Raw genomic sequence first — 8,847 nt, 5'->3', positions numbered from 1 at the left:
AGAAGACTAGCAACAAGATTGAGGTAAACAGGAGAGATGTAATAAACAAGGAGGGGGTGTTCACTTCTCTCTCTCTCCTCAAAATCATCATATTTCAGTTGATAGCCCGTCTCAGTTGAAAAGGAGAATATGCTCTCTCAGAATATGTGTATTTTGTCAAAGGTGTTTTCAGAGGATGCATAGCAATTCATAATAGTAGCAACCTGATAAGTGGAAGACGAAATTCATTCAAGTTTACTGAATAAAAACCGGTCTTAATTTAAACATAATTACTGTAGGATGGCTCTATACAGTATCAAACTCAACACACAATTCTCATTGAAAATTCCAAACCGCTTGAGTACTGAATTATTCATTCTAAAACAACAGAAACCTGTCTTACCATAACATGTCATCTTTCAAAATCTAGGACATGGAAATTGAATCCTGAGCTTTGTAAAACAACGCTTGCTTTAATAATTTATCCAAGCGGTCGGACGAGTGGAAGCATTCCTTATAGGTCCCTAGACTGTCACAGACCCCAGAGATTTTTTTTTTTTCTTCTTCTGTTTTTATAACTCCCTGAAATACTTTGAAAGAAAAGCTGCTTTTTCTCGCTCTTATGTTTATCTCAACCTTGTACTAGTTTCGAACTCTTCCTCAGATCCAAGTCGTTTCTTGAACGATAAGTCGTTTCTGTTCAGTGCTCCTCGGACAACACAGACTGTCAATACGGGGCCAAACTCAAAGAACAAAAGGGACGTTTCAGGGGCATGTATCGCTGATGTCACTCCCAGCATCAGAGTGTTACACCTGTCCATGCTCTGGTTGTTTACACGGTAAACAGGGTTGTGTACACGATAAACAACACCAGGGAACATGGTTTGACTGTGAAAAGAAACCCAAGTGGTAGTAGTAGTGAAAATATGCCCGGTCACAAGGGCCTGTGGATTTGAACGAAAGCCAAACGGTTGTTGGTTGAAGTCTGTCAGTGTGGCTCAGATGGAGTGTGCATCTGTTGTCCAACTATACATGAAGATAGATACACATCACAGGCACAGTGATCAACTCCACTTAAACCAAATACTGCTACAGTATGATTAATATACTGTACATGATGTGTCTTAGAAATGCAATAAAGGAATAAAGGAATCATAAAATCATAAAGTAATTTATGTTCAGAATTTTCATGTGTTCCCTTACCTTTTAGGCCAAAGCATAGCTGACTGTCGACAGTGTTATTTTTCATACATCCTATATTAAAATGATACATGCAGAATCCCTCACTTGGTTTTCCATGTCTGTTTATGTAGTAATTGTGCTAATCTTGGGATCTAGCCTGTGTTGGACTTCTTCCTGGGCCCAGGATGGAGTAATGGATACACCTGCTGCTGTTCAGCAACTCTCCAGTCTGCTGCGGTGACCTCCGCCATGGAGGTGACTGACGGTGGTTTACACACACATCACACACACAGACATCCACACACACACACAGACATCCACACACACACACAGACACCCATGCACACACACCTACTCACTGTCACACACACATGAACACACAGATACACACAAACATGCACCCACATACATACACATTCACTATCTCTCTCTCTTCTCTCTCTCTCTCTCTCTCTCTCTCTCTCTCTCTCTCTCTCTCTCTCTCTCTCTCTCTCTCTGTCACACACACACACACACACACACTCCCAACTGTGGCACTTTAACTTTGTACAGGCCATAAAGTCAATTAGCCCGAGGTCACCGGTTGGCCCTGTAGTCGGTATGCAGGACAGAGAGACAGAGAGAATGTGGAGGCTGTTAAGAAGGACCTTGATTGTAATGGAGGAGAGGGCTGTATGTGTGTGTTTGCTGGTCAAGGCAGGCAACATTAGTTTTAATGTTTCCTGGCTGCATGTGTTCCTCTTGTGAGTTGAGTTAGACTCTTCTGCCCCAAGGCCAGTGAGAACTGTTAGGGTCATCCCACTGTGCACCTCTCCACAAAAGTCCCAATTACTGGAAAAAAAACTGTTGGAACTGGACTCCATGCATCTCCTGATTAACACATTCACCCAGGCCCGACATATGGCCGGCCTCAGGGGTGAAAGGTCACAACAGCTCCAGATGAGTGTCCTAACACTTTTTCCAGAGCTTTTTAAAAACAACATTTTAGTCGCTTAGCAGATGCTTTTATCCAATCCGACAAAAAAAAAAAACAGTGCCTATAGTAAGTGCTGCAGAACATCAGATCAGAAGTGTTTAGTTCTCCTGGTATTTTGGTGGTAGGAGTCCAGGAACAGTTTGTACTCATGTTTCATTTCCACGCTCTGCACCCCACTGTGTTTCCTGGTGGGTTTCTGGGAGTCTTGTTCTAGAAGTTTCTGTACTCAGGCTACATGTTTCAGGCAATCTTTATCACACATTCAAAGAAGATGACACTTTCCGACTATAATTTCTTTCAGGTCTCATTTTTGGTCTTTCTCACAACTGTGCCTCCAGACAGACTTCTACAACCGCACGGGAGATCGAGTCTGTGTTTTCACAAGGCGGCTGCGGAGTTTGCGAATTATACAGTGTTCGAGTTAACAAACGCATTAGTTAAAAATGACGCACAAATAGAGCATACACTGTAGAAAGTGCTGCAGAAAATCTAAGATCAAAAGTGCACAATTCTAACAATATTTCATTGGTCAGAGTAAAGGAATGGTTTGTACATCCTTGAAATAAAGAGTAATGTTGCGGTGAAGAAAGAGACTGCCGTATATCTATAGTGTATATCTTTTTTTATATCCATGTTGAGATCTCATTGGTTGTAGACAGGGCTGGCCAGTTCTCTCTGCCCATGGGCCCAGCTCTAGGGAGAAAGTGCAAAGCTTTCCAAGACGTCATTACAAAACTCTCCTTACTTGTGGCACAGTAAATCTTATTCCATGCCACCATACATCACCATGAATGCGGTTGCTATTGTCACTGCAGAAGTCATTTGCATATAACCCATCCCGCCCCTGGTACAACTGGTTCTGGTTCTCTCTACAGTAACAGTAAACAATGGCTTGTTCAGATACAGACAAGTGTTAAGGGGCTTACATTTACATGCATCATCTGGTTTTTAATCAAAAAACGGCATACAAATAGTGCAGTACAGCAGCAGATCAAGGATTAGAAGTGCACAGTTCCAACAGTATTTCCATGGTCATAGTGAAGAGACAGTCTATATTTACCAGGCACAGTGCAACAATAACAATATCTCAGCTTTCAGTTGAGTTCTTTTATCACTTTGTTAATGTTCCCTTCCACAAGGGCAGGGGTCTGCAAACTGGAGAGGGTATAGAAGGGCCCTGCCTCAATACTGAAGAAGACCTTCTATCTTCCTAAAGGCCCTGCCTCAATACTGAAGAAGACCTTCTATCTTCCCAAAGGCCCTGTCTCGATACTGAAGAAGACCTCCTTCTATCTTCCCAAAGGCCCTGCCTCAATACTGAAGAAGACCTTCTATCTTCCCAAAGGCCCTGCCTCAATACTGAAGAAGACCTATCTTCCCAAAGGCCCTGCCTCAATACTGAAGAAGACCTTCTATCTTCCCAAAGGCCCTGTCTGAATACTGAAGAAGACCTTCTATCTTCCCAAAGGCCCTGCCTCAATACTGAAGAAGACCTTCTATCTTCCCAAAGGCCCTGCCTCAATACTGAAGAAGACCTTCTATCTTCCCAAAGGCCCTGCCTCAATACTGAAGAAGACCTTCTATCTTCCCAAAGGCCCTGCCTCAATACTGAAGAAGACCTTCTATCTTCCCAAAGGCCCTGTCTCGATACTGAAGAAGACCTCCTTCTATCTTCCCAAAGGCCCTGTCTCGATACTGAAGAAGACCTTCTATCTTCCCAAAGGCCCTGTCTGAATACTGAAGAAGACCTCCTTCTATCTTCCCAAAGGCCCTGTCTCGATACTGAAGAAGACCTTCTATCTTCCCTTCCTTAAAGTTGTCTCTGGTCCAGCAAGACTGGACAGGTGAAGACTTGATCCTTCCCTCTGCTGGCCATTATCCAGTCCACTCATGTCAAGGAAAGAACATGTTCTTTGAGATTTCAGATCGCACCAGAAGCAAGTCTTTACAGGTGACCATGCAAGTCCAATAGAACAATGTTGAGGTGAATGAAGGGTGGAGTTTGCCGGAAGCACTATTGAGAAGAGAAACTATTGAGACACTGAGAAGAAGTTTATAGGCTACAGTGTGTGAGACAAAGATCAGACAAAACAGTTTTTTGTTTTATTTAAATCAATGCAGGATGTTAATTTAAGCTCCTTTTCATTGAAAAGCATTGGTACGGTGCTGCATATCTCTTCATCCTAAGTTTATGTCTACTTTAATGTACAGTACAAAGCAGTTGTTTTAGGTGATGCTCTACAGGGTTGGGTTTTGCTGTGTAGAATAGGGCGTGAAGGACTAGGCATTCTATGTGTTGACACCAGGGCAGGGAAATCCATCTTGAGTGTAAGACCATCTGGAACTTTCCCTCCTGGGGGTTGGCACCACGTGTGTGTGTGTACGCTTCAGTGGAGAAATGCAAACGTGTGTGTGTGTGTGTGATGCATTAATTTAGCAGACGTGTGTTTGTGTGTGTGTGTGTGTGTGTGTGTGTGTGTGGAGAACCACAACCATATGGTGTGTGAACCTGACTAATCAACAGAGCCAGGGGGTGGCTGGAACATGGGATGTTCAGACCCAAGTCTACAGTAGTGCTCCATAAACCTCATTAACAGCCAGAACAAGAGTTTGACATTTGACTCGAAAGCACTTAGCTTAGCCTGTGAAAAACAATAAATTAAACTAATTAGAAGAACAAAACGCTTGCTTACCTCAATTGAAAATCACCATTGAATTCAGAAAGTTTAGAATACACCCAGCTTTCGCCAGCCATCCGTAACATCCCAGACCCCTGTGAAGTATGCGTGACGTGGTGAGTATTTGTAAGAGGGAGTCGAGTTCACAAGTGCGTATTGTTTACCTGGACTCCAAGTGGTAGGGGGTGTTAAATAACTTGGTTTATCAGCCTTTGTTTTCTTTATTTCTTTGTAAAGGTAGGAGTCAGGTGGCTGAGCGGTTAGGGAATTGGGCTAGTAATCTGAAGGTTGCCAGTTCGATTCCCGGCCGTGTCCATGATGTTGTGTCCTTTGGCAAGGCACTTCACCCTACTTGCCTCGGGGGAATGTCCATGTACTTACTGTAAGTCGCTCTGGATAGGAGCGTCTGCTAAATGACTAAATGTAAATTTCTCTGGGAAAAGAACTGTAGCCTCAGGATGGCTCATTCCAGTCCTGAAAGCAATTCCATCTCTCTGCTTTATAAATCTGTCCACTCACACTGTGTTTCTCCTGTATGCAGATAAAAAGAAAAATCCTGAATGTTGTTGTCTAAGAACCAAGAATGTCCACTTGGTGGGCATTTCTAACTAAGTTAGAATACTAAATTTTAAAAAGTGTCCAACATTTGTTTTCTCTCATGAAAAAATGGCTAGGTTTTAACATTTCGGTGACATGCACTGATGTATATTTGCAAAAAGTCTCCATTAATCAGTCTGGCCTGGGTGTTGTAAGAGGCCGTTTGAACATTTTCAGGGTTGGCTCAGTCTGAGAATGCAAGGCATGTGGGTAGGAGGGCAGAGTGATTGACAGATAAGAAACTCAGAGAAAGGTTGTATTGACCAGTGAGAGGACAGTTTCCACGACGACCCCCCAGAGAAGAGAGTAGAAAAATAGTTCCTGACAACTGGTTCAGTCCACCCCTCCCCCCAAAGAAAATGACGAAGACACATTCTCACACACAACAGAATCTTAACATGTGTAGGCTCCGATCCATATGCGTGCACACACACACACACACACACACACACACACGCACACACACACACACACACACACACACACACACACACACACACACACACACACACACACACACACACACAGGCATCTGCTATCACAACAAACAGACATGGTACTGACCCATGGTGTCTGGGAGATGTCCCTGAGGTCAGTGTGTGTGTGTGTGTGTGTGTGTGTGTGTGTGTGTAAACAGACAGAGTCTGCAGGTGGTACAACAGGGCCATGCAGCACCTGAGGCAACTGGGCCACAGGAGTGTGCAGAAAAGATGCTGTGACCGTATAATACTGCAGAGACTGTGCTGCTCCAAGCTAGACCACCCTGACTCTGCCCCGGAGACAAATAACACATCAACATAGGAAGGACACGCATCAGGCCCCTTTCAGTAGAAAATAAATAAATTCAGTATATCTCATCACACATTTCAAATTAATTGAAGCACTTTCAGGGACAAAAAGGATGAGAACATATTGAAGAGTGTAGCTCAGCGGTTAGAGTCCTTTCCTGCAGATCTAGAGGTTGGCGGGTTCAAACGTCCCCTGTCCTATGTGTTGCTTTGGATTTTCTTTAATGGAGGGTGGAGTAAAATGGATGGAGCCTATGTCCAATGTTTCCAATGTTTGAAGGCAGTGCCATAGGTCCGTTCAGTTCAGTTATTTTCTCTGTTCTTATTGGATGACAAAAGTAGGTCAAAAGGAAGTGAGACACCGCGTCTGGACTACACATGCTTACCAGGCAGAAGGACTGTTTAGGTTTTAAAACGTGGAATTGTGCATCTAGTACAGCAATTTCTAGGCCATGAAAGTAAGCCAGAGACTCAATATTCACCCACCTGGAAGTGAAGGCTAATTAATCTAGACAATTATACTCCTAAAAGACCTGCAGAAATCTTTGCTGTTCTAACTTATGTCTTCCAGGAGAGAAGCATGCCCACTCAATTCCCAAAAATATATAATATAATAATTTGTCTGACAATTCTTTCTAAAGCAATATGTAGTAAATGGGAGGATTTGACCTCTTGATCTGTAGTTAACTCCCCAGGGCCCCTGCCCTACCACTGTGCTCAACTCTCCCCTCCATACATAACAAATCATTTATTCAGCTACTTCAAACACTGTGTTGTGCTTTTGTTCTATTTTTGGTTGACATTACCATTTGATTATAAAAAGCCTTTTTTCTGGTTCTCACACAAAAAAGGCAATTAGCATGTAATGTGTGATGATAGAATCTCAGCGGCATTCTCTGGGTCAGCGCTGCTCTCCAATGGCCGCAGGGGAGGACACGCGTCGCTAGAGGAACAACCGTTAAGTGGGAGAGTTCGAGTATGAGGGTCCGATTAGGACATAATTCAGACTGTCCTTACACAAACACATATGAAACATGACATGACACATTCGAGCGTGCAACACACACAGTCTGCAGACGGTTTGGGCGGTTTGGGCAGTATGAAGCGAAACTTCCCGCGGGTGATAGGAGAGAGGAGCAGGCCCATGGACGTGTAACATATTCCTTGTGAACGATTTGGCCTCCAGCTAACCGAGGCAGAGAGACCGATATAGCACATGGGACAGCTGCTTTCTCGCTCTGAGCTGTTTCAGAGACATGTTCCACAATTCCTGTCAAGCTAACCCATGCAGCCTTCTCTCACTGCGGAAGACAGGGGTTCTCTAATCAGCAGGGTGATGACTTAATCTGATGTGTGAGAGGAAGACTTAAAAGACCAGGAAACAATACCGAGGCACTGGAAGCTGAGTAACGTACATCTTATAGATATAGCTCAGTGTTGTTCTGTATTAAAGTAAATTAGATGTTATTGTTACACATTTTTCTTTTTTCTTTTGGTTCACCGGCCTGGTAGCTGAGATGTGGTTGCTTTGTGCTGTGGCTGGTAAATACTGACTCTTACTTGACCCTGACCACTGAAATATTTTTTGAGTATTCTAAGTTCAGATTCTTTTAGAGTATTCTAAGTTCAGATTCTTTTAGAGTATTCTAAATTCTGATTCTTGATCTTAAGCTGTGCTTTACTACTTGTTTGTTGCTTTGGATAAAAAGCGTCTACAGACATGGCGTTGCCTTTAGTTTTTCCCCTTTTCACATGAGGATGTCCATCTTCGCTGGGTTTGTTTTGACTACAGAGGATCGGATCAGAGACTCCTTCCGCATGCAGGCCCAAGTGGCAGTCAGAGTTGAGATGTTATTTTTGCACAGTCTAGAGTTATTCTTATTGTTGCACTGTTCCTAGTAAATACAGACCGGTCCTTGACTCTGACCACCGAAATACTGATGCAGCTGTGTAAGCTTCTGATCTGAGCCCTCAAGACAGAAACTCATAACTGAACAGATGAAAACTGACTAGAAATACTGTTCCATGGATTGCATATGACAATTTACAGAGCTTATAAAGTTTACAGTCGTACAAGAATCGTTTATCTCTCATCTCCTCAAGACATGTGACCAACAAGAGCATCGTCTGTAGATTCTGCTCATAATAACAGTAATACTTCTACTCTTTTCTGTCTCAAATGCCTCACTGTGAGAGAGGAATGATCTCTTGACGTTGTCCAGAAGGTCTGTGTGTCACCGGCGGCCTCCTAGCCTGTGATTAGATTAGTAAAAGCTGCTCTCATCATGTCTCCGGGTCCCATCAGGGATGTTGAGGATGTCAATGTTGGCACTTGTGTAACAGACAGATACAATGCAACAGTTTTTTTTTCCAGGGAAGGGGTCGGCTATAGCTCAGTGGAAGAACATTTGCTTTCGGATCAGGGAATCCCAGTTAAAATTCCCCTGTCTACTTAGTTTTGGTTAAAATCGTCTGCCAAGTGAATACATTATATGTCAATCTGTTGTTTTGAGCGATCGTATCTTGCGGTGCTGATGCAACCAGACTTGGTATTCTAACTGTAAAGTGCTTTGTAAACAAGGTCCAAGTTAGCATGCGAGTCCATATCGACATCACCTCAGGTTGGGTAAACAAACTGCTACAGAAA

Source organism: Osmerus mordax, chromosome 12 (assembly GCF_038355195.1).
Source record: "Osmerus mordax isolate fOsmMor3 chromosome 12, fOsmMor3.pri, whole genome shotgun sequence".
Lineage (NCBI taxonomy): Eukaryota > Metazoa > Chordata > Actinopteri > Osmeriformes > Osmeridae > Osmerus > Osmerus mordax.
Note: the sequence above shows the minus strand (reverse complement) of the source record.